The 26,499-nt window shown below is 44.2% G+C and overlaps 1 protein-coding gene across 9 annotated transcripts in view; it reads left to right on the top strand.

Annotated features, from left to right (window-relative positions):
- The window catches only part of TIAM1 (TIAM Rac1 associated GEF 1), a 193,830-nt gene that overhangs the window by 80,202 nt on the left and 87,129 nt on the right, over positions 1-26,499 (top strand). For 3 of the 9 annotated variants that reach the window (XM_049835101.1, XM_049835103.1, XM_049835104.1), the window contains one exon: positions 23,871-24,050. The exons of 5 other annotated variants lie outside the window; for them this stretch is intronic. The gene's annotated coding sequence lies outside the window, so the exon portion shown is untranslated. Of the gene's footprint in view, positions 1-23,870; positions 24,051-26,499 lie in introns of those variants that run through there. One more of the 9 variants, XM_049835105.1, reaches the window with a different exon arrangement.

Raw genomic sequence — 26,499 nt, 5'->3', positions numbered from 1 at the left:
GCACGTCCTTGCCCGTGCCCAGGTTTTGCATGAACGCTAGCAAAACTTGGAAGACCCAAACCAGAGGTTGTCTGCTGCTCCTTGGCTGCAGGGAGGCTGCTCACCTGCCTTTGTGAGTTGCTTTCCACCTCGCTTGGTGAGGGGGACCCACATGTATGAGGCCCCTCTGCAGCTGGAAGGATGCTGCGGCACAATGTGGCATGGCTGCAGCCCAGGGGTTGCTGGAAGAAGCTTGCAGATGAAGTGCCATGGGATTTGAAGCGTTAAATACTCCCAGGTTTCCTGGGGGAGGTATTATTAAGTGATCGCTACAGGTTTATGCAGTGAATTAAAGTGGTTACTGAAAACCTTTGCCAAGCATCTGATGCCTTTCACTGTAAGTGATGTGTAATACATGCCAAAGGTTGTTTCGGTTAAAAATGACTAATATGCTTTTTTTAACAGTAACAAAGGACCCCCCCCCCCTTTTTTTTTTTCCCATTGCACAACTGCAACAATGAAAATGCCTTTTTATTTTTTTTTCCTTAAGTGGGAGGAAAGTTGCATTTTTGTTGACTTTTATGGCATCCCAGAGTGGAGTTAGTGAGGCGCTGCTGTAAGAGGTGTGAGCATAGGCAGCACCAGGCACCAGAAATGCACATAGCCTTGGTGTAAGACTCGAGGCAGAATACAGAAGTCAATTCAGTTAGAAGTTGCAAGATGGAACTTATGACAAAAAAAGCCAGCAGGAGTAATTTCCTCACTGCTTTTATTTTTTTAAGCAAATTAATCTTAATACTTTAGTAACATTTGGATGATTTCTTGGTAATCTTTTTCTGGGAAGCAATTTTTTGTGTGTGTACTTTGTTGTGGAATGATAAATCACTGTAATTTACCAGCCTGTTTTTTAAAAATTCGGAAAGTCATGCTATTTGATATGTTCCTTCAAGCTGTCATTGCTGGAGGCATATGAATGAATACATGACATTTCAGCTTCTGCTTACTGTTTAAAACAGGTCTTTATGCTTGACATGGGTACCTGAGCATACCTTCAAGTTTGGAATTTATGTGGGTTTTTTTTAAAGGGAAATTAAAAGGAACAGAAGATTTTTGAGGAGGAAGTAAATGCAGTCAGTTGTTTTGGGCTGCCTGGACTTGGTAAAACTGTATAAATATCCAGAGCTCCATGAAGACTTTGGGCCCATTTGCAGTGTCTCTGGGAGCCCCTTGTCTTTCCTTGCTGCAGCAGCTGGCAGCACGGGCTGTCCCCCCTGGCCAGGGGACAGCCAGTGCCTCTTTGCTGAAATGTGGCCTCCAGCCTTTTTGCAGCAGGTGGTTGAGGCCAGAGGAGGGCAAATTTGCACATCTGCATAGGTACTCAAACAGCTGGAGTCTGTATTTCGAAACAACGTTGAGTAATGTGGGGAAGAAGCAGAACATGACTGTCTGGGAGCATAAGAAAACCGCGGTACCTACCATAGTCAGCTTTTGAATCATGCTTCTGGGCAAGCAAAACGAAAGAAACTGAGGCTTTTTTGGGACCATGGCTTTGAGGGTAAAAATGTCTGCAGGTCTGAGGGTGCATCTTTGGGAGAAGGGGGCAGGATTATTTGGAAATAGAGGCTTTGTGGGGAAGGTCTACCTGCAGCCACATTTGGGCTCATGGGGCTTCACAGGTAATGAAGAAACCTCAAGTTTCCAAGGACCTCAGAGCTGTCCTTGCTGGGATCTTCTTTTCCAGGGAAAGGTGTTTGGTAAGGAGGCAGGGAGAAGCTGGCCGTGAACAGACTGTGGGGAAGGGCAAGGATTTGGGATGGGATGGGGCTGGAGGCAAGAGGGCTAGAATTACGTGTTGGTCTCTCTGCATCGGGCATACTGGCCCATGCTGCAGGGGCTGGAGTCTCATCAGGTGTCCATTGGTTAGTCCTCCTGGAAAACAGGAGGCTGAGCCACTTTATGCCTGCTGATAGCCTGGTCTCCATTGTCAAATGGTGTGGGCTGGTTCCCCCAAAGTATTAAGTGCCATGTGAAAGGGGAGCTGGGACTGGACTGTTGCATAGCTTTCCCTGCCAACACCAAATAAATGGCAATGAAATAATTGACAAGCCCGAGTCTACAGCGATACAGAAAACAGCTACAGCTTTGTGTGAGCTCCTGGACCAAGGATCACGTATCCTTGTGTGACTGTAAAGCAGCTGGGAGCACTGGTTTCAGTCCACACTGGAACTTTCAGATACAACTGTGGTATAAATACAGCAGGGACCATGATCACTTCTCGGAAGGTGATTGGGGTGGATGGTGTCTCAGAAGAAAAACGTTTCAAGAGAACATGCCCCTTGTGTGTATAAAACATAGATAATAACAACTTGTAAAACGTATAGGAAGTATGTTAGTGGAGTATGCTATTTTTGCATAATTCAGCAATGTAGAACATCAGAGAAATGTGTCTTGTGAAAGTAAACAGTGAAGTGCTCTAACAAACGTTTGTTTGGTGCCGAGTATAAATGTGCAGGGGAAAAAAGGTTGACGTCTTTGAAGGTTAATTGAAGGAGCCCAGTAAAACCACAGCTCCCAGACAGTGGGTGGTCAGGCAGGCAAAACTGCAAATAAATCTATTAAGAGAAAAAATAACATCCTATATACTGAAGTACACAGAGCTATAGAGATGGCATGATAATAAAAGGCTGAGAACATTGTAGTAAGTGGTTGATGTAGAATACCAAAGAGCTGTGAAGTTGCTATCCAGGGATGGCATCTTACTCGTCGGAGACTGGCTTTCCATCTGGAGGTGCCAGTGGAGGCTGTTGTTAGCTCAAGGGTTGGGGAGTCACTTTTCAGCTGTAGTGTTTTTTGGGGAGCTAGAGCCTTGTCCTCATGAGACAAGCACATAACACTAACTTAAATGTACTGAGTGAGGTTATGCAAGTAAACCTTCAGGTTCCTGATCTGCATTTGGGGCTTTGCTGGATTCCTTTCCTTCAGCAAAAGGTTTACGTTTAAGTTGGTTTCAGTGTTGATTTTCTGAAGAGATGAAAGGGGACTGCCTCTAGCAGGGAGTGTAGTCTGGTGGTTGGAGTAGGAGAACGGTTCCTGCCGCTGGCGACTTGCCCACAGTTTGGGCATGGTTGCTTGGTGCCTCAGTGCCTCTGTAAAGGAAGATGGCTCCTCACACATAGATTTTGTGGATTAAGGAACATTTACAAAGTTTTTCTGATGTTTATTGAATATAGTTTCCACATTTCCAGTGCATTTTACCCTAAGTTGTTTTAGCCTAGAGCTGTTGTCTACAAGAGGAACAAGAAGTCTGAGGAATTGCCTTTGGAGTTGGTTTTGGATTCAGCTGACCTCATTTCCAGGTCGTAGACCTGCCTGCCAGCCCCTGTAAATACATGCACCCTTGAAGTGGTATGGGGTCCTACTCTGAGCTCCAGGCCTTCCCGGGATCAGGGGGCTAGATCCTGCTTGCCACCAGAACCAGCTCCAAATTTGTGGTGCTTATCACAAGCCTGCGAGTTGACCATCGTGTCTTTGAAATGGTTCCCCAGCCCGTGTTGCCTGAGATGACTGGATACCCCTCATCTGACTGGGATTTTCCTCCACACAGCAGGTTTAGGAGAAGCACAGCTGGCCATTCTTATGCCTGTAATTTAGACAAGATTACAGGCAGGCTGCAGATAGCCAGCTTTATAAGAGCAATCTCGAACCTGCTCATCAGAGTGTGCATCTCACTTTAAACTTAATGAGACCAGCCAGCTGTGGAGAGCTATTTCTGTACAGGAATCCCTTTAAAGTTTAATGCACTTTTTTCCTCACTGAAACCCAAAATAAGTCACGTAAGGGAGTGGCATCAGATTTTCAAAACCTCTGCCCACCTGTTGCTTCCACTGACTTTTCTGTAACACACTTTGGTCCTAGATTGTTCAGAGAGAGAACAGAGGACAGGTTTTGGCACCATATAATACTGATGAAAAGGAATTAAGGATTAAAGCCTTTTCAACAGGTATTTAGAGTTAAACTTTTACCAAATTCTTTTTTAAAAAAATGTATATTTGAATAAGGGAAGAGAAAAGCTTTTAGAAGGTTTTGTTCCTCCCAGAGCTACTGATTCATTCTCCAAATGGCAATAAAATTTTTTGCCTTGCTGCAATCTGAAGAAAGGTGTTAGTCACATCTTAACGTTACTCAGAATTTGGTACAGAAGGGAGAGACAGCAACTTCACGCATTCCTGATGGTGCTTGCTTTTTCGCTATCCTCTTCGCAACAGAAGGTACCCAAACTTATTGCTGTGAGTTTTTTAGCAAAATTCTCTGGAGGTCTCAGAAAGGAATATATATGTGCAGAGTCCTGTCCAGCCTCTCCGCTCGCCTGCTTTCTCAGCTCCCCACTCAAAGGGCTTTCAAAAGCTGGGAGAGTTGGCTGGGTCAAGCGGGCGGGTGCTCAAGGCTGGATCCTCCCCACCGCTGCCTCCATGATGCTGCGGGTGCTCCTGGAGCTCAGTGAGGCTCCCAGCCGCAGCTCTTGGGAGGCAGAGGTTTGGGATGTTGGCAAATGAAAATAATTTTTTTATTGCTAAAGCTGGACCAAATTTCACATTTAGAGTCTCTACTAGTAAAACTGATAAAGCAATAAGAGGATTATCTTCTTCTGACCTCTCTTTTTAAACCTAATAGATGAATGCTGGAGGCCAGGGATTCATATTCCACCATGCCTGACCTACAATTTATTGCAGTATTATCTTAAAGTAACTGAGAGAGTCCTACAAGTCTGTATATAAGACTAATTCTGGTTGTCTCTTAAGGAGGTGCATACGATTCCTTTCACTTCATTTTAGAGAGGCCTTTTATGTGAAGCAAAGTGACGTTGTGTTTTTGATGCTCTGATGAAATTATGCGGTGTTGAGCACAGTCCAGTCCCCTCTGTCCAACTAGAGAGATTTGTCACCACCACGTCACCTGCTTGAGGACGTTGTGTTTTTGTTGCTCTGATGAAATTATGCAGTGTTGAGCACAGTCCCCTCTGTCCAACTAGAGAGATTTGTCACCACCACGTCACCTGCTTGAGCACCTCACCTATATAAATGGATTTATTCTGACTTTATTTCAGTGATATAGGAAAGCAATTTCTCTATCTGTAAAAGGAGATTTAAGATACTTGCTTGTGAATCTGTGGAATTAAGTTTGAGAGTGGAGCCCTAATCTAGTACCTTCGCTATAAGATACAGCCTTGCTTAAGCTTCACAACTGAATAAATTAATAAACCTGTCAGAAAGCCTGGGTGCTGCATGCCAAAATTCTTGGCTTGCAATTGAACAGAATCCTCTAGAATTTAAAAATTTAGAAAAAAAGGGGCCTCAGCTCTAAAGGCACGTGCCCTTCTTTGAAAAACATCGCCCATGCAGCTGATATGACTGTTCACCTAAAATCTTGTTGAATATGTGAAAATAAGCAATGGTGGTAAGTGTGAAGAAAAAACAGTAACATGAACATGCCCAGTGTAAGTACTGCAGGTTATTTCATCAGGCTAATAACAGAAAACAGGTCTACCCGATAGGACAACATTGTATAGTGTTGTCAAATTTATTCAGTAGTATAGAATGTGATTTGAAATGCTACCTGTTAGCATTAGCTGTTTCACTGTAAACTGTGGATTTGAGGACTTGGGCTTTCTGATTGTTTCTGTCTGAACATGATTATCTCAGAAGCTACGCTTGAAAGCTTTTATTTTCATTATGACATTGTAATAGTGCTCAAAGGATTAAACATAAATGTATGTGAAGAGCTTGATCCCTAAGAGCGTGAGGCATACAGATCACGTGCCTGGGCCAGGTTATCAAGATTTCGTATAGAAATTGAGTGGGTTTTTTTGACTAAATGACCATTTATACTTCCAGCTTCTCACAGACCAGTGCAGATAGCCATTTTCTTTGGGTTGTCGTCAGGGATGCATATGCACATTGGACTGTGCCATTGGAGTTGGGCAGCCAACTCCAGAAGTCATGAGGATGCTCAGAGGGCTGAGTCAGTGCTGTGTCCCTCTGGAAATGCCTGGAGGTCCGTAGGCTCCCCAGATGAGTGTTTCCTTGCTTTTGGTGAGGTTTCCCTTGCCTCCTTCAGCATGGTCGGTTTTGGTGGTACCAAGAACACCAGTGGAGTTAATTTTCCTGTGCAAAGAGGATTCAGCTGCAGCAGCAGGTCATCTGTACATTTTTATCACTGCATCTGTCTCTCTACCAAATCGCAGTAGAACTGACTTTTCTTGGTTTTGTTGCCAAAAAGGTTGCATGGGGACCAGAGTTTGGTTTCTTCATGCCTCTAAAGCTCCCACTAGCTGAGAAGAGTTTGGGGTGTGCGCCGGAGTAGCCACAGGGCCACAGGATCCGGCTGGTGCAACAGCCATGCGTGGAGCACTCGGTCCTGAAAGCACAGGACAAAAGATAGCTAAGGGTGTTGTCTTCTGTAATACTAAATTAAACTGGGCTCTGAGTCACTGAGTGCCCGCAGCCGTCCATACCAGTCCTCTATTGGAAGTTACCTCCCCTGCAGCAGCGATGGTGAAATACAGCATTAAGCCATATGGCTCAGCCTGTATGTCCGAGTTAAAATCAGAGCAGTACACTTGGGTACACCCATGGGGATGGTTTTAGTTGCCGCACCCTAACCAGCCCTCCTGTTGCTGTTTATGATCCCTTGCTAATAGGTGAAAAGATTAAGACAATGCAATGAAATCACAAAATGTAAGAGGGAGGAGAAAGGAGAAAATACTGCATTATCTAAATTCCATACTAGTAAAATTTTATATTTGTAGTATTTTGAACTTCATTTGAATGACGTGATGAAGGTGTTTTAGACGTTCTTGATGGAGCTAACACTATCACGTTTTTTTTCTTTGCAACAGAGTAATCCATAAAGCTGTACCAGGTTTTTCTTCCAAGTCCTGTAGGTTATTCTTTTAATTAAAAATGCAGTAAATTTAAGTGCTTTTTTAAGTAAGAGAGCGTTGAAAATATTCTAAATACAACTCTTTGTTAGTCCAATGCAAGACCATTTAAATTTAAAATCAACAAATGTTTCAGCTGGGTTTCCATAATGATTATTAGTTTTTAATTATTTCTGCCTTTTTTCCCCAATTAAAATTGGAATTACTACTCTTCTAATTCTAAATCTACTTCTGTTTACTGACTTGGCATGTAGAATTGCTTCCTGGCTTATTTCATGAAAGGCACTGTAATCTGCTTGGAAAAGATAGATGGCTGTTGCATCAGTGTTTCTTTATCTAAATGGCTTTGGGAAACATTGGTAGAATTTTGAGATTTTACTTAAGGGTGGTCTAACTAACAATATATTAATGTATTTAAGCCTGACGCTGAAGCTTCAAGTTAGTTTGTGCAACATCAATCACAACTTCATAGTCAATCTAGTCGAGGATGTCATGTTTGGCATCACATCAGCTAAATTAAAATTTATAGTTAGCCTGTCATGAAATTGAATGTGATTTATCCTGATTTATTCTTCTCTATATGCAAATTCACACCCATTCTAGTGTGCATAGCCTGTACTTTCGGGCAGTGGCTTTCAACATCTTTTGGTCAGTACATCCCAAAAAACCGTTCTAGCAGAGGTGTGAATCCCTTAGAAGAAGTCAGTGGGCAGCATGCTGCATGCTGTAGCAGCTGTGGCCATGCTCTCCTGGTCCCCTGGATTCCCGTGGGCCACTGCAAAGACCACAGCTCAAAAGCCACCAGACAGGCTGCGACGGCATTTGAACACACGGGCTTGAGATACCACTCCTGTGCCATGGGCTAGGCTGGCTTTAGTGTTTCAGATTGTCGCTTGCATACCTCCAGGTAGTGCAAGAATGTTCCTTGTGAATTATATCCTTTCTGTAAGAATTTATCCACCTGTTACACTTGGGACAGCAAAGTAATCAACAAAATTAACAACATTTTTGGTTTTTAATTTTATTTTAGTACTAAGAATGGTGTTCACTGTTGTTCAGTTTTGTTATTTAATGCTTCCCGTAAATACAGGCTAAGTTAGAAAATATGTCCAGTGGGACATCTTATTTATCTGTTCACACCATGTGGCATTCTTCTGAATATTTACCTCAAACTCCATTAATGAATTAATTGGGCAAAATCACCCATAGCAAACAAAAAATTCTTTTCTGTTTCGTTTTGATGGATAGCATCTTAAGTGATGTACACTGCAAGAAAACATCTAAGTAGCATTCTTATGGGTTCAACAATTCATAATTCAATTTAGTCCGAAGTCACTGGCCGACAGGTTAAACTGCGAGCTGTCCTCATGTCTCCATTAATCTTCATCTGAAAGTTCGCTGGAAAAGATGCTAGCCCAGGGATGGCTTCATTGCCGATAGGCGTGCTAGCAATCCTTGCTTCGCATTGATCTGTGCTTCAAGCTGCTCACTTGAATTATGGGCTAATTCTGTCTGGAATTCTGCATATTTTTTTAATCTTGTTTCTTTTAATAAAGTTACTCGTCAGGGTGATATCTGAAATAATGACCTTGGTGTAGCACTGTGGGACAGTACTTAACTTCAGTCATGTGACTGTTCATATAAAAACATCCCTTGAGTCTGGTGGGAGCCAACTTCCATTACAGCAGTGCTGAGCTTTGCTCAGGTCTCATATTATAACATTTAAATATCTTCCTTGTGAGTGGACATCAGATTTCAGTGGGGGAAAAGAAGATGGATTCTGGAAATCTTGCATAAACAAGTTACACTTGGCAAGCGGGATGCTGCTGTGTTTTCCCTGCTTGTTAAAAGTTCCAGTAAAAAAGTCTCTTGATGATACAGAAATATCCCAGAATATAGGCTGGGTCAGAAGAAACTGGGAGCCAAAGCAGGGCTGTACCTTTTCCTTTTGAAGCACCATTCTGCCTGTGTTTGTACTTTCTGCATTTTTCATGATGTCAGGGAAATGTCAGGATAAGCTTCCTGAAAACAAAGGAGTGAATGAATAAAGTCTTTTTCTCTCTTATTCCTGAAACTAGTTATGGGCCTTTTTTTCCCTAAGCCTGTTAGGTTGGGCTTTAAAAAACAAAACCCAAACAATACAGTAAAACCAAAGCGCTAGAGCAGGTGTTGTCCACTTGTTAAGACAAGTATAGGACTCGTTTCCTTTTCAAAACGCAGTTGGAAGCCAGGCTTTAAGGAGAAGATCAAAATGAAACTATTGAGCATAAACTTACAAAGTTGGCTCTGTGCCCTAAAATTGCATATTTATGTGTGGCATTGTATGAAAAGCAGGTTATTAACCTTGCTGAGCTCCTGTGAGCGCGTATAAGTCCCCACACAAAACCTTCCTTGAGTGTTCCCAGTCTTTTTGCTCATTAGTAAGATTAACTGCAATCCCTTTCCTTTCCTCTCCCATTCTGATATTCCGGATCATGTTAGCTGCCTCATGATCTGGGTTTTTCTCAATGCTTCGTGCCTCAAATTAAGCACCAGCTTTCATGAATGGCTCTGGGAGATGCACTTGTATTACTTGGCAGAGAGTTGTCATGGCTTTCTGCCTGCCCACAGCTAAACTGTTCTTGTGAAGATTCTTCCCTGCCAACGTACACACCTCCATGTTGCAGTATTGGTTAGAGCCATCCAGGTAGGTTTTCTTGGCATTTCAGTACATGCTAAAAATGCAGCACTTCATGTGTGTGCTTCCTCCACGTGCTGCAAGAGTTGTTTGACTGAAAGCCTGAACTCAGCAGCCTAGAATGCACTTGGATGCATGTTTGGCTGGACCTTCCTGCATCTCCTGTGTAAACAAACACTTTTTTTTAATTTCACAACCATATTCAGATTTCACCAGGGCGTTTTTCCTTGTCGGTATGGGAGCTGTCAGCAAAAGCCTCTGCCTAATTTGCCGGTGGGGCTAGGGGAAGTTGTTTCCCTTGAAAAGTTCAAGGTGCCCATTGTGTAAAATGTTTTGCATGTCATGTTGTGCTGGGAAAAGTACATGGCGGGGCAGACTCTGCAAGCTGGAGCAGAAAGGTACCCTGCAAAAGCGATTATACGTTCCTTTTCATGTTGGGGTTTTTTTTGGTTGGTTTTTTTTTTTTGGTTTGGTTTTTTTGGTTTGTTTTTTGTTTTTTTTAAGAGGCAGAGAATATGTTCAGGCATGTTAAAACCTGTGTGAAAAGTGATAATTGAGTGCCTCCCTCCTTTCCCACAGCTGGGCGTAGATAAGACATGCCAAACCTCGTGTCTGGCTTCTTTTGTTCGCAGCCCTCTCCTGCAGGGGCTGCTGCATGGACTCTATTTTGAGATGGAGAGGGGTGAGGTGGTTGAGGGGCAGTTTGCCTCTTTTCCTCTGCCTGTGGCGCACACACAGTGCTGGTACCCATGACCAGTGCCGGTGCCTGTCACTGTCCCCGTTCCAGGGGTCTGCACTGCCCTCTCACCACGGTGCTTGCTGTTGACCCCTAAATTGCCAGGCTGATGGTGCATGGGTCCCTTTCCCCACCCCATCACCCCATCCCAAAGAATGACGTCTGTGCCAAAAGCCACCTTCTTCCCCCTGTTCCTCTGTCCGGTGAATCACTCGGACTTTTCAGGGTAAAGCAGAGCTCACAGCAAATGGAGGTTGTAGAAACTGGCCTCAAACCACGTTTCCAGCCATCGCCGTAGTAGTTTGTTTCATTTCAAAACCGTTGCAGACACGGCTGGTTTAAATTATTTTTCCCTTGCAACCTGCTGTGCTGATAAGTGGTCAGGCTAAACAATATCCCGCATATTAATTGGTGCAGTGGGATTTTGGGTGATGTGTGAAAGAGTGTCACTCTTGTTTTTAACATTAAATTACTCTTCAAATGTTTTTATTATCTTTAAAAGAGATTTACTGCCAGTGTACATGATTATTAATCTAATAATTAAACCTGAAATGAACCCTGAAAGTTGGTGAATCTGTCTGAAACACTGCAAACAAAGGCAGCCTGTCAGGTTTCTGTATCTTCTATAAATATAAGCCTCCGGAACAAACGAACCAACAGAAATCCCACAAAAATGTCACAGTTAATGGATTTACTGTTTGCTACACTATATAAGGCTACAGAAATGCTGGTAACTAATTGCAACCTTACAGATGTCACCAGTAGGATGGTATATTGGATGCTACAGTCTGTGAGATCCTGAAAGGAGGGATGATTTTTCTCCGGCCTGTGCTGTCTTTGTTTGGCTCTCAAAAGTTTAAAGCACTGAGCACTTTTTGCAGAGGAGCAAGAGTGTTTGGTTGCTTTTTGGGTACCCTGCCTGAAAGTAGCTGCTGTGAGAATTTCAGGTTTGTTTTTTTTTTTTTTTTTAAAAAAAAGATGTTAAGGGTGTTTTCAAAATGCTTACTGTGAGTTTCCTTTGAAGGACACTTTTTTTTTTCCAAATGGGAAAGTGAGATGTGCTGCCCTGGGACTGCAACCTGGGGTGATGCTGGGAGCCAGCAGCTGGGGAGAGTGGCAGCACTGCCTGCCACTGCCTTTCCTTCCTCCTTCTCCTCCCCGTCACTGGGGCTGTTGGATCTCCTGGGCCAGAGCAGGGAGAAGAGGAGGAGGAGGAGAAGAAGGAGCCTTCCTCACAGCCAAACCCTGGTAAGACAGCCCCTGAGAGAGGAGGGAGTGGAGCCAGCTTTAGACTAGGCTCATGCACAGCCCAGCTGGTGAGGGGACAGTGGGCCAAAGAAAAGGGCGCTAAAAATGGCTGCTGAGGAAATGGTTTTTAGAAAAGCCAGAGAAATAGCATCTTGTTTCTCTGAGGTTTTTCCCTTCTGTTCTTTGCTCCCTTTTGCCTTTTCCTTTTTGGTGTGAAAGTTACATGCATGAGGCAAAGAATTTCCCATTGCAATTCGGAAACGGCGGAAGCTGGGCTAAGGTTTTTGGTTTTGTGTGCGACTCTCCAAACCTCATCACTTCTTCAGGGGCCTGATCCAAAGCCCATTGAATTAATTTTCCACTGATTTCACTAAGGCTTTTGGGCAAGGTGTTTAAGAGAGCTGTTATTTCTGCAGGCGGGAGGCTTGCTGGATCGCTCGTGTGGCGGCTTGTTCTGAGTGAGACTGATATGCATAAGCTTGACAGCTTCCTTTTGAAGAAAAGGATGGTGTCAGCACTGTGGAGGGAGACGCTTTTTCTTCCCCTGACAGACCTGAGGTTTCTGCCCACCCTTGGCGCAGCCAGAAGCTGGCAGCCTCACAGATGAGAAGCAATTGGCTGCAGTATCGCCAAAAGGAGAGCATTTGTGTTGCTGTGTGTTGCAACGACCTGAGGCTGCTCGGAGCAGCCCAGGTTTTGCGCGACAGGGACCAATGGAGAAAAGAATGACTTTCCCCTCCTAGCAAGCTGAGAGCAGCAGGGCTGGTGGAAGAATGAAGAAAGGCATCACATCGCCAAGGGCAGGTGCAGGACTGGGGTGCAGCAAGGCCAGATACATGTTAATGGCACATCGCTGGTGTGCTGCACCAGCACAGCCTCCTTGCAGTGGTACAAAGCCTTCATGCGGCTGACACTTATGCCTGCAAAACAGTGCTTTTGCTGGAAGAGCTTATTCTAAGCTTGTTTTTCTTTGGGGAAAAAAAGTGTTACTGTAAGTCATGTCACAGTTTTGCTCCTATAACTGTAATGCAGTGGCCTCTGCAGGCATAATCAGAGGTCATGCTCCTTCCCATTTGTGGCTGACATAGCTGTGCTGACAAATGTTTGTAACATAGATCTGGCCTCAATTTTGAGACTGTGCTTAGATTCCTGCACTGCACAGAGCTGTCTTTCCTCCTTTAATGTACAGGGGGTAACTTTTTGAGAAAGATCTTGTAGGAGTTGGTTGAAAACTGTAAATGATAAAGTGCAAAATACTGGCTTTTTTTTCCCCTCCTCATCTCTTCATGTAGGTGTGTCGACTCTGAAAAGTGATGGAGAAAAACAAGTAAACAAGTGGAGGAGGGAATTGCATTTGAAATGTTTTGATTTTACTCTTGGGTGACTTGAAGGGATGTGCAGCCCATCAATGCTGAGTGATAAAGTGATCTTTTAAGATGGGAAGACTGTCTCTGATGGCAAAACATCCAGAGGTTGCCAGAGCATCTGTAGGGCAGACTTTGTACTAGCAATCTGAAAACTTCAACGGTAAAGACCTCTGAACCAGCACAAAGAATAGTCTTCCAAAAAGAGGTGCAAAGGCTGGTGCAGCACTGCAAAATCAAGGAGCCTTTGTTTATCTCAGTTGTAAAGGTGTCCTTTGCTTCTCTCTTTTGGCCCCTCTTTAAAGGGCTTGCCTTTAAAATTCCTCTTCAAAATGGCAGTAGTCTTTTCTTTGTCTTTGAGGTATATCCACTTGCTGCAACAAATAAGTTACTCCTTCTGTCCTAGGTCTGTAGGATCAGTGTGGAGATATGGTGAGGCTGTGGCTGCTGGTGGAGTGGAAGGCACAGGAGAGTCACATCTCCTGGTGACTTTGGCACAGAAGGGAGGAAATGTGGCTTTCAAGAGGACTGAAATTCCGTTTCCCTGATATTATTTTTAACACCTGTTTCAGTAAAAATTACTTTATCCGGTAAGACAGTGGGAGGCTGTGTGCATATGGACAAAAACAGTGCTGGCAAATTATTGGGAAAGTGTGGTCTTTCCTGCAGCTTGGAGATCATTCCATTTGTCAGACAGATGCCATTCATGTGAATTCAGGAACTGTTGTGAGCTCAGGTGGGCTGAATAATTGACTTGTAATGTGGACATAGGTGAATATGGTCAGTGTGTCCACAAATATACCGTGTGTACATTTAGTGCAATTTTTATTTTCATTTGGGCTGGGAATGATGCCACAGAAAATATCAGGAGCTTTCTCAGCTACTAAAATCATCTACCACGCTTTAAATTTAAAGAGGAAACTGGTTATTTTCTTTTAGGACTATTTTGGGCCACATACCAACATGAAGCATTGAAATGATGGAATGACACTTACTACTGCTGAAAATATCAAGTGCTGTGTAGATTTACTGTGTCTTTGTTTGATGGGGTGGCTGATATTTCACCAACCCAGCATTTTTGAAGAGGTACAGCTATTGTTTTGTGAGAAGTTTGCATTTCTAATGCATACTTTAGAATTCCTAAAAAAACCCCACATAATACTTTAGCACCATATAATGTTTCATTTATGTGTCTATATCCCACAGTAACTGCTACAGGTAAGGAAAATATTCTTCCTATAAATATTAAGGCAGAACATTTTATTAGTGACCTTCTTTTATAAAAAAGGCATTGAACCAGACCTGACAGTAAGCAGTTTTCCACCAACGCTCTGGTTGTGCTTCAGTCAGGCGGCATCTGTAGCGCTCTCTCTAATAAATAGCTCTACCGGGTGACTTTCCAGTAATGTTTCACTTCTGGCTAGGCAATCAATTTTTCTTTTCTGGTGAATGGTTTATTCACTGAAATGTGGTTTGTGAGTTTGGGACAGCTAAGAAACTCTGGAGCTGGTTATAAGCTGTGGAGGGCCACAGTCAAGTGATACTGTGTCGTTGGAGATCCCAAGCGGGATTAGGCAGACGCGCGGCAGGATCCAAGGCTCTGAGTGATTGCTACAACCATGGATTTGACTCAGTATTTTCAACTGAAAACTTAATTTTCCAGATAGACTAATAAAATAGAGAAAGAGTGGCTTCCCGATCCTCACTGCTGTGCTTGTGCATGCACCCACATGCTGCTTACCATCCTATATCCAAGAGTATGTCACTCCTCCAAAACCAGGGAGGTTCAAATGAAAGTCCTCTGTCTGATGAGCCTAAAGTCTCCATTTTTCACTTCTCCTGTGGGAGGCACCTTTGCAAGAGGCTTTCTTGAGTTACTACATTATCGGATGTTCCTGGAACAGTTGTCCTCAGTTTGTCTCGTAATTAGTTGCTTATGCTTTTTATATAATATTTAAATATTGAAGCACTAAGAGAAAGTGAGAGCCTGGTGCTGGAAAATTCCCACCTAGGATTTGGAACACATCTCCTTGCTCCTACTCTGGTGACAGTTTTTGAGTCGTTTTCAAAAGAAGAAGAAAATTAAAGCTCTTTTTGGCAGTCTGCTCTGTAGGGTGTCAGGAGCTCAAAGGTACAAGACCCACAGCTGGTCATCTGGCAGTGCTGGCTTTGCACTAATTACAGGTAGTTTATGTGTGCCAGGAGCAACATTTTACCTTTATTGACCATAGTTTGCAAAGTCAGAGGAAAACTTGAACCAAATATTGTGCCTGCCAAACTATGGAGGATTAGTCCAGCAGAATCAATATGTTACTTTTTTCATATTGCTCAGGAACAGCTTGAGTTTCACATCTTTTGAGAGGACGACCTCTGTCCCTTGATGCGACTGCGGTCCATGGATCCCACCAAGGTTGGTCAGTTCATGAAATCCAGGGCAGTAATCATCTGAACGAGCCAGCTGGATCCACTGGGGTTGCTCGGTGCAGAAAGCTGCCTGTTTGCTACGTGCTTGTGTCCCATTTGACAACAGTTTTGTTATTCTAGAGGCAAAGTTTAATCTAACAGAAATTATTGTGCAAAACTTGTATAGTCTTCAATCCTTGTCCTCTGAAATGCATCTGAGAGAGAGATCACCCTGCCTTGCTCCTGCAGCTCCTGGGGCCAGCACCAGTCACACTGGGATGGTGGGGACCTGCCTGCTGTGCATCTCTCTTGTCCTAGAGATCCCACGCACACACTGGGGGCTGGCTGTTTTTAGGCAGGTCTCGCTGCTCGAGCTGAGTACCAGAGACCGCTGCCTGACTTGAGGCCATTTGCAAAGGGGAGAGGGAGTGGGAGGAAGGCACAGTCTATTTTAACCTTGCCTTGCTTGTTTTGTCAGGATGAAATTACTATGAATACAGCTATTTGAATTTATGATTTTTTTAACCTACCCTTTTCTGCCCGTGAACATAAATCATGTCCTTTTGCCACATGAGACAGTCCTGTTGTTTTCACCTCTCAGAGTGAAGCTCTTTGCTTCAGTGTGTCTGCCTTGCTTTTCTTCAAGGTAGTCTGGCCTGTATTAACCTTTGCCAGGGATGATAAGGATTGCGCATGTTATTCCAGATGAGGTCAATATCTTCTGTGGCAGCATTCACTCCTGTTTCTGCTGGGCAAGTCTTGCTTGGTGTGTCTTTTGATTACATTTGCTTTTTTGTCATTTTTATGACAGAAGCTTATGGTCCTCTGGAATCAATATAAGACAAAAGGTCTCTTCTGTATTGTGACTTTTTCTAGCTTTGTGTCATCAGCACAAGTCACTGGTACATTTTTTTTCTTTGTGTTTCATCACTGAAAGCATTAAAAAACCTGGTCCCTTGAGCCAGATAATTCTCCTTTCAGCACAACCTCTTTGCAAAGTTTCTTATGTATATCATAATTCTTATGCCAGTTTTCGTCATCTTCAGCTTAAATAGTAGTTTCCTGGAAAGATAACTTCTGCCCTTTCCTCCCCTGGAGAATGGGTCATCTTGTTGGAGAAAGCAATCAGAGTAGCGTGCCACAATCTGTATTGCATTTTATTGAATTTCCCATTTCTTCCCTTGTCGTTCCCTGTTCCATCTCTCAGATGTGCTCTCCAGCCTTGCGCGCTGTTGAGGCCAGACGGATGGGTATGTCATTGCTGGGATCTCTTGTTCTCCAGTCCCAGGCAGGATCCTGATCCGCAGGTTTTAATATAAAAAAATTTGTCTATATCCCTGTGGTTTCTTGCCCCACTTCTCTCATAGTTTGGGGATGCAGATTCAAAATGCCTGCTGACTGGCACATTTTAAACTCTTTGAATTTTGCTCCTCAGATACCTCAGACGTGGTGATTCACATGCCTTGCTCCCCCGTGCCTTTACTGAAAATGACGGCAAAGCATTCATTTTATTTTGAGGCCACGCTCAGAGCTGACGGGTTTCAGCTCTCCATCACAAAGCTACCTTAGCCTGACTTTTGGTAGTTTTGGCTTTTCCTCTCAAAAAACGTTTGCTGATTGGTCCTTTTCCCCACTCCGTGGCAGGGCTGTGTGCTCCCTGCCCCCTTCTTCCCAGGGTGGAGGCTCACCCTCTGAGCCCCGAGGGCGTCTTCCCCCAGGATTACCATCTCTCATGGGTTCTGCCCCCTCTTAATTAAAGAAGCAACACCCAACGTGCGGTCTTTGGTGTTGTGTGTTCCTCCCATGGGGAAGAGCTATCAGCAGGAGCTGTGTCAGGAGATGTAATGTACGAGTTGTGACTAAAACCGGTAAACCCAGATAAACTTAGCTGCGGTGCGGATACATCTCTGTGACGGTGTTTGAGTGATCGGGTTCTGTCGGGACGTGCAAGATAAAATCTGAATGCTTAATTTAACTTTGACAGTGCCAAGCTGGTACAGACCAGCTGAGTTTTGCATGAATGTTTTCCTTTTTTCTGCGTGCTGGAGAAATGGTGAGGGCTAATACTATGGTAATGCCAGGCTGAGAAACCTGCTCTGTTGCAGTCGATATCATCACACTACGTGAAAACAGCAGTCATTTGGTCATATGCTTGCTTGCCTCTCCTCCCAGGCTCTGAATAAACAGTAGTTGCAATTCCCAGGGTCGGGTTTTGTGAAGCAGGGCTGCCTCTTCACCTGGGGCTCCTTTTTGTTTCTCCCGTCCTCTCCGGCAGCCCCGGCGGGAGCGCTCAGTGCAGGCTGAGGCTGGTAGTCCTGTTGGTAGTCCTATTTTTTGGCCTGGGAGAACTGCTGTCTCAAGCATCTCCACCCAGCCCTGTCCCACCAGAACAACCTGGCCATGGCATCGCCGACATATCAGGCAAGAAGCTTTCTTATTTTCATGCAGCGTGGGATGTTTAACGTGTGCTTCCTGCTGGCTAAATGTGGGGTTCCTCTTTGGAGTCACCCAGTGCCCTTTTAAATTGGGGATACGGCCATCTGGGGTCTTTCTGCAGTTGATGAGAGCGCTTTATTCATGCTTCACAGAGAGGAAGAGGAGCTATGGGGAGTCTCCCCAGGGTGCACAGGAGACAGGCTGCCAGGGAGGAATTGAGCCCTGCTCTGCAGTGCTGCAGCTGCTGTCCTAGCCCAGCACACCAGTCCTGGTGAAGGCTGAATCTTGCGAGGTACTGATTTAAAAGTAGGAGCTCACAGAGATTGGTACTGGTACCAAAACTTTTGCAAGGCATGCTATAAACTTAAAAGGACATCCTCTGCTTCAATACTTTTCCTTATTATGGCTCCCTTGAGGCCTCAACATGGAAGTTGTTAGTTTTACATCCTTTCTACTAATTATATAGCATACCTTATAATTCTTTTGTACCTCAGTGAGGTACCTCATTCTCCGTCAGAGAGAGTATGACCAAAATGTGAAAGCTACTCTGATCGTGCATTTGCCTGTGTTTAATTTGCCACCCATTTTTCTGTAGACCTCTGGAATCCCTCCCCAGTACTTAAGTCGGGGTATCTAAAATTAGATACTTGTCTTCATATCTCAGGCACCATCTTAATGATCTGTGTGAGGTCTTTGGCATTGCTTGAAAATCAGATTACTTACCTCTGTGCTTAAATGAGGAAATACACTGAATGCTTCCTCTCCAATTCCACCCCCCTCCCTCCCCCCCGCCAATTATCAGCTTTAAATTTTTTCTGCAACATTTTAATACTTCACATCCTGCCTCAGTGGCTCCCTGGTCACTCAAGCCAAGGGTTTCAATTTTTATTGCCAGAGACCATGGTGCTGAGCGGTTGTTCTGTGCATGCGTGGTCTCCTGTGTCCTGCCCCGCTTCTCCCTCCTGCCCATCCTCGACTATGCAGTGAATGTTCTGATGGATCTGTTCCAGGCTCTGTCTCCTGGTCTGAACATTTTCTTGTTACTTCTAAATAAAGTTTTTTTAATGCGTTTGGCATGTCCCATCCTCATTGTGTATCATCAGCTCTCTGCTCATTTGGCACAAGGAGAAAGTCTTTTTCAAGCAAAGAGTAATAACAATAAAGTATAACCTAAAGGTAAATAAACAAACTGCACCTTATTTTTATTTCAGCCGCATTTTGGGTATTCTTTTTCTTTTTTTAAGTAACACATAAATGCACACGCAATCCTTGTAGCTACCTTTCTCATTCTTGTCCTCCATGGAGGCCAAGTGGGCTCCTTCTTCCCTGCAGCTCCCTTGTGGCTTAGTGCTGGCTGCAGCTGCCCAGAGTGGGTTATAAAACCCCTCTGCTTCCCAGGATGCAGCACGCAAACTGCTGTTCGTCTGCCCCACAGGCTCCAGGGAGTTGCCCTCGTAGCTTCCCATAGATTTGCTTATGTCTGATGATCTGAAATTAGAATCCTTCCCCTGCTTTGTCCTCTTCTGTAAACGTGTAATACCTTGCAGATTTCCCCTAGGGAAGAAAGGGGGATTTTCCCACCATTAAAAATAAAAGGGAATGGAAGGAGGAAGACTTAAAACATGTTCAGATACTTGTAAAAATGATTAAAAAACAAACAAACCCAGAACCATGTCAATTACTCACATCCCCTCGTATAAATATAGAAACCCTGAAGAGGGGGCTTTCCCTTGGGATACCTGCTCTTCTCTTCCATTAATTTATTACCAAGGCCCCACAGTGCTTTGACAGTGCCATGCTTCGGTTTTGTTTTCTTTAGCTGTGATTTGGGGATGGTTGACTGTTGGCTATAGGGAGGTTTTAGGTCTCATGACAGACCTTCCTCCCTCCCTCTCTTTTTGCCTTTTCTTCCCTCCCTTAGAAATTCTCATAGGTGTGGTGCTACAGCTAGAGGAACAAGGCTTCCCACATCTTTCCTTTATGACTTCTCCACAAAAAGAACGTGGGTTTATTTTTCTTTCCCCTCCTCTTCATCTGGAGCGTTCACCCAGCATTGTTCTTCTAACCATGACAGACACAAAGGTTGTGTGTTAGTGAGAAAGCTGCAAAGAGGTTTTGCAACTCCAGCTCTGTTGGCCAGCTCTTGCGGATGCACGGATCATCCTCCCACCCTTGTCTGGATGGTCACTGTTGTCAGACTCCAGTTTCAGGAGCAGCCATTCTCTTTGTCGGGTAGTATAAGCTGTGGTTGGTTTAAAATTAATTTTTCTCACAAACAAAAGGTTTCTATGACATTTTGTATGTTGTAGAAAGAAAACACAAAAAGGAGCATGTTTGTCATTTATTTTCACTGGTTTAAAAGTCAACCAGCTTCTGTAATCTGCTAGAGCAGGTCTCTGATCTCAGTATCGTTTGTCGTTTCATTGAGAATGGGGAAGATTGGAGCATTTCTGAATTACATTTCTGAACCCATGCGTGCACCCAGCCCTGTCACAGAAAGCCCTCTCAGACAAAGATCTGGGCATAGAGCAGCCTCTGTCCTGCCATCCATCCATCCATCCATCCACCCACCTACCTATCCATCTCCTGTGAGTTGCAGTGTTTCATGTTGTGGAGGACAGCCCAGGGCTATGGAATGGTGAGAGCCAGAGTTGTCAGGACAGCAGGACCCTGGAGCATACTAGAGCATTTACCTTCTTCTCAGGGTAGGTGATTTGATAGATTGATTTCGGCAGCAATTCATATTAACTAGAGGTAATAAAGGCTAACAAAATGTGGCCTCCAGTTATAAATAAAGGGCCTGATTCTCCATTTCAGGAGACAGGATCGAACACTGGAGTTATAGTGGCGTGGAACTGGGATCGTGGGTGGGGAATACAGCCCAGAGCCACTGATTAATATTAAATAGTTTCTGTATGAAATGACTACTGCTTGCTGTCGATGTATATTTATCCTGATGGTTTATGGTAGAATTACCAAGGGCTTCTCAAAGCTGGATGAAGATTTGCTTAATGACCAACTGAACTCACATCTGAAGTTGCATTTGGAATCTGACAAAAACAATGCATCACGAAATCAAAAAGTAAAAATAGAATTGAAGGAGAGCTTTTGTCCTTCTAGCCAACTTTTCATGTCCATTGGACAAGAGGATATACTTGCATACTAATTTTTTCCTGCTGGAAAGGAAGGGTTCTGCTTTGAAAAGGAGGCTTTTAGAAAACTACAGCTTCTGTGTTTTTCATCCATTAATGTTCACGTCAAGTGTCTGCAAGCAAAAAGAAAACAGGTGTGCTGCTTTTTTTGCTAATCTCTTGGCATTGCAAACTGCTCCCAGCATGTGAAAGTCAAACCTCTCTTTGCTGTACCTAGAATCACAGGTAGCAGATGTGATGAATAACAAGGTGCTCCTTTAATGTATTCTGCTTCCCTACTATGCATTCATTTAATCCATTCATGGTGGTTTGCTGTGAGCTTCCTCAGTTTGGATTGACTTAAGTTGCTGTGTGATGAGCCCTGTGGGAACTCCTTGGCCTGATTTTTCAAGGCGCTGTTTTGTGGCTATGAAATAAATACAGCTGTGCTACTTCCAAACCTTCAAAGAACAAGAGGAGTTGCATTGACATACGTAGACATTGGCATACATGCATGCATCCGTGCATCATAGATGTATATATATGTGCATACATGTTTGCAGGAGTCAGCTTTAAGACTGAATATTTTGTCTTGAGCATACAAGTTTGAAAATCTTTATTTGATGTTTCTTTTTTAAGGAGGTGAACTGTTCCATGTGTGAGTGTGTACAAATATCCATCTGCCCTGAGAACAGTTACTGGTGAGTTACTGGTGGTCTGAGCACATGGTCAGCTTCCCCGTCGGTTAGGCTCCACTGACAGAGCACGTGTCCACAGGAGCAAATCCGTCCTGTGCAGGGAAGTGCTCTGTGCTGGGAAGCAGGCCATAGGGCTGTGCTCATGTTTGCTTCTGCCTTTCCTCCTGATGGAGGAGCACAGGCATGCCCTTTTGCCAAGACCTTGGCGGAGGGAAGTCCTTGTCTGAGGCTGCTTCAGCGCTGCAGACCTCCAGAATTTCTGCTGCAGCAGAGCCTGGGCTGTTGGGGTGAACTGGGAAGCGTGGGGGTGAGGACCGTTCCAGCGCATATTCATAGCAGACAAAGAGAAATATGAAAAACTGATGTTCTTCTTGAAAAGTATGACTTGGTGTCATTTGGGAAAGACTCTCCAATTTGTAAAAGTTAATAGGAACAAAACTTTTCAGGAAAGAATCCATGGGTAATGATAAATCCTTCTCTTTTGGAGGAGCTGTGCATGCACAGTACTCATCTGTGGCAAAGGATATTGCCAGCCCTTCAAACATACTGGAGTGTAGTGAGGATTCGGATAATGTAGTATCCAGTTGTAAACATCCACTTTGGATCTTCCCACGCTTTTAACAAATGTGTGCAAGAAGAGAATGATTTTTGTTGGCGAAGCACAGGCAGTGTGTAGAGCGGGCGGTGTTGTAGTTGGTTTCTCACAGAAGTGACCAGAGTTCTCTTCAGCCCGGAGCAGATTTTTCTCAGTTACAAATTCCTCAAAAGCTGCTTCAGGATGGAAAAATTGATAAAATGCTCAGCTGCATCTGTTTTTTTTCTTCTTTTGGACAAGTTTTCTGGGGCAGCAGCAGGCGAATCTGAGAAAAGATGGTCACAATTCCTTTTTCTTTGGAGGTGAGGAAGGTGCATCGCAGGACTGCTCACTGTGTGGTGGATGCAGGTGGGAAGTCTCATGCCTGTAGGACCTTGTTTGTCAGCAAGATTCTCGTCTTGCAAATTATTGGCAGCTGGCATGGTAATGAGTCCATTTCAATATAAATGAGCTTCATTTTATTAATTTCTGCTAGCTCCTGAGCAATTCATGAACTGCTTTTCAGATCTCAACCAACAGCTTGGGGGAAGAGGGGGAGGTGGGGACCGGAGAGGGGAACATGAAGGAAGAGAAAGAAAATGAGAATGTTTTTAATGTAGAAAGGAGCCGGTGACTCTCATCTCTTTTGAGAATCCAGCCAAGAGTGAGGATCACAATTTCCCCACCAAGCAGCTCTAATAACATGAAGGGCATCATTAATCTCTTCCAAGGTTTTTGTTCCTTGAGACTTTTGGAAAAGTTTATAATTCTCAAAACTCTGCATGCATGCAGTTTCACTGCTGGTGTTTGGCCGGGAGAAGTGGGAGTTGGGTGACTTGAGAGCTGGCTTGGGCAGCGTACCCAGCCCTCCGGTGAGTTGGTGGTTCTTGGTGTCTCACAGGACTGGACCTTGAGCTGGTATACTTGCAAGGGAGCTCGCCAGTGGTATCAGGCTGAGAAAGGGCTGGAATTTGGTACCCACATGAGTGCATGCATGTTTGTAACTTGAGGACTATTCTAATGACTTGTCTTAGGTCTAAATAAGCACAGACTGGTCTCCTGTATCTTCACCTTAGTGAATGCAATTAACCTGATGATCCTTTCACTGTGCACAAAAATGTATGTAAATGCTCTGCCCTACATGTCTGATTTGCCCTTGAAAAATATCAATGAAATCCCTGCTTGGAAAACTGCCCTTTTTGTAAATTAGACAGTCTGCGCAGAGAACTCTCTGAGGTCTTCCATTTTCGGGCCTGTTCCCTGGGCAGTTGGGTCCCCCCTTGCTGCCAGAAATTAAACCCTGGTTTATTGGAAGATGCCTTTCTTGGCTGTTGTCTTCGGACACAGGCGTGGTTTTGGACCTGAGGTTTTCTAGCCCTACCTGAGACAGACCGTCCTCAGCAGGGGCACGTTAATGTCCGTGGGGATTTTTATTGTACATAGTGGTGAGAAGAGGAACTCTTCACGTTCTGTAGTTTGGGCTGGCGGTGCTTGACTGGGTTTTTCATTTATTCTGCCATCATCACATTTCATCATTCAAATTTAAGCACAGCATTCGCATGCTGTATTGCACAGTGTTTCGTAGGTAAGTGATGATAACAGGACCTGGCAGAAGACGTCCTCCTGTATAGCTGTTCCTGCTAACCCTTTGTCTGATTCTTTTTTTTTCTCCCCTCTTTCTCCCCAGGTTTTTGGCATATAGTCATAGACTCTGACACGAGAGTAATGGAGTCGCTGAGTGGCAGGTGCTGACAGCTTCTGCAGTCCCACTTAACTGTTCATTTTGGTATCATTTGCAATTCTATACCTCTAAATGCCACAGCTCTCTTGGGGAAGGTTGCGCTGGATACCAGTACTGCCTCGGAAGGTACATGTGTGTCCGTATATTTTTCTTTAGGAGTTTGCTATGTTGTATAATGGTTCATGGGAGGGGAAAAAAATGGATAAGCTGCATGCGGTTTATGGCCACACCCGTTTAGCAATACAAAGGAATTTGAATGGCTATCAAGCAGCTACTGATGACATCCCTTCCTCCCTCTCTCCTCCTTTTATTTGAATTGCCTGCAGGGCCTTTTTGGAGTCCATCCCATGCTTTAACATATGCGAGAGTGGCTTACAAAAAAGAAATAGCTGGTTAAAAGGTTTTGATTTGAAAACAATTAAATATGCTGCTGGAGTTTCCAAGAAACTCAAAGACTTACTGTGGAATTTCAGCCTCTCTCTTGCCCTTTCCAAAAAGCACATTTTAATTACAATAAAATGTGTATGTTCACACTTGGTTATTAGTCTTGTACATTTTTCTGTGTGGTTTTGTGAGTTCAGTAAAAATCTTTGTTGTTGGCTGGCAGATTTTAGCAAAAGTGTATTTCTGTAGGCTCATTGCTCACTGTGGATTTAATAATTGTTCTGGTTCTAACAGCCTTCAAGCTCTGCTCCAGGAGAAAAATACAGATTTGTCACCAGGGCCTCCCACTAGAATCTAATTTTAAATTTGCAATCTGTTGTCTTGTGAGGTGCTTCAAATTTTGTTGGAAAGTTAATATATTTCAGATTTTCTTCTGGAATCTAACAGCCCAACTTTTTGCAAGTTTGTGAGTTAGTAACTTAGGTTTAATTGTGATGAGTAATTTTGGTTTTGTAATTATTTTAAGAAATATTTAATATCGGGGTAAAGGAAGAGAAAGGAAAATGACTTTTCAAAAAAAATTGCATTCTTTGAGGGGGCCGTCATCAGCAATCATCCAGAATGTGATTGCCTTTTTGTGGAACCATTTAATATAAGACTCATCCAGCAAAAACTCAGCAGTTCAGCTAGAGTTCAGTCTGCTTGTCTAGGGTAGCTGATGTAGGGAACACTGTTTTTTCCAAAGTTTTCCTGCGGAATTTGTGTTCTCCCTGCTGATATCCTAATGTTGATATCGATCTTAAGTTTTGAGTCAAAAAACCCCCACAACTCAAAGCCCTGTACTGTCTATTGATGTGTAAGCTGGCTAAAAGGTGACTTTCCGGGCTTCTTGAAGACTTCCACAATTTTGACATTTTCCCTGCTCTGAACCAGAAAGGAGCAGATCTTCTGGGAGAGAGAGCCCTTTCCCAGAGCAGCTGATAGCTCAATGGTCAGGTCACCTCTTGAGGATGTGGAGGAACAAGTTGCCACCCCTCGTTTGCCTGACTTGGGCTGCAGATATGAATCTTGATCTTCCGCGTCTTTGGCAAGCAACTGAGTCACTGAGCTGGTGCCTCTTCCAGGAGACGTGCCTGTCTCCCTGCATTGGTTTTCAAATCTCTCCCTCTTGGAGTGGAGGAGCCTTTCATCAAAAGCGGTCTATTCCCACGAAAAGTTTGGGTTTTGATGAATCAACGTTTTCTGCTGAAAAATTTCCAACTAGTTCTGCTTGCAGTGCATGGTCTGTGTGCACTAATCTCTGCTACCTTCAGAGAATAATTCAGAACAGATTTCTGACACGTCGCAATCCTTGGTTGAGCGCGACAGACCTGTTTAAAGCATCCAGATGTGTCACACTTGATTTACGTTGTATCCTGGTGGTACCTTGATAGGTCTTTAATGGTCACCTTTGGATTCAGCGGGTGAGCTAACAAGGGGAGCCTTTGTCCTACCAGCATTTGCGTGCAACTCCCACTAACATTACTCATTTTCTTAATTTGATACAGATTTTTTTCACTGAGTGTGCTAAATTCAGTTAAGCTGTAGACAGGCAGCATCTGGCAGTCGTAGCTGGAGCAGTTTAAGACATTTCTGCCCCAGGGTGTCTGCTGCTACCCCTGGGAGGGGGAGGTTGGGGCTTCCCTCCCCTGCCCAGTGCCTGCTCCTACTAGCTGAGGGCACCGGCATCTGCTTCAGTGCGAATTCACGTGTTTCAGGGCTGCCTTTCCACATCTGCCTGAGCTGACCTAACAGCTCACTGCTGCCAAAAAATGGGGGAGGTGCCACTCGCTGTCCCCTTTTCCCTGGCTCCCACATCGCCCTCAGGCCGCCCCCATCCTAGCCCCACTGTGTCCCCAGACAGGCACCCTTGTGCTGCCTTTGGCACGTGCCAGTTCACCTCACTATCTCAGCAAAAATAAACTAATAAAGTCGTCTCTTTTTTCTGGATTTATTTTCTGCTGGTTTAGTGGACTTGGCTGCATGAGCACCTGAATTGGTTCAGGGTAACTGGTGGAAATGCTCAGCCAGGAATGCAGAGAGGAGGCAAAAACAGGGGTGAGAAGGTAGGATGGGGGTCCCTTCCAGGGGGAGCCATGGGTCTCGGACACCCCACAAATGGTCACCCTCAGCTTGACCCGGCAGGGTTGAC

This window comes from Accipiter gentilis, chromosome 32 (assembly GCF_929443795.1).
Source record: "Accipiter gentilis chromosome 32, bAccGen1.1, whole genome shotgun sequence".
NCBI classification, from domain to species: Eukaryota; Metazoa; Chordata; class Aves; order Accipitriformes; family Accipitridae; genus Astur; species Astur gentilis.
This window is presented reverse-complemented; position numbering and strand designations above follow the sequence as displayed.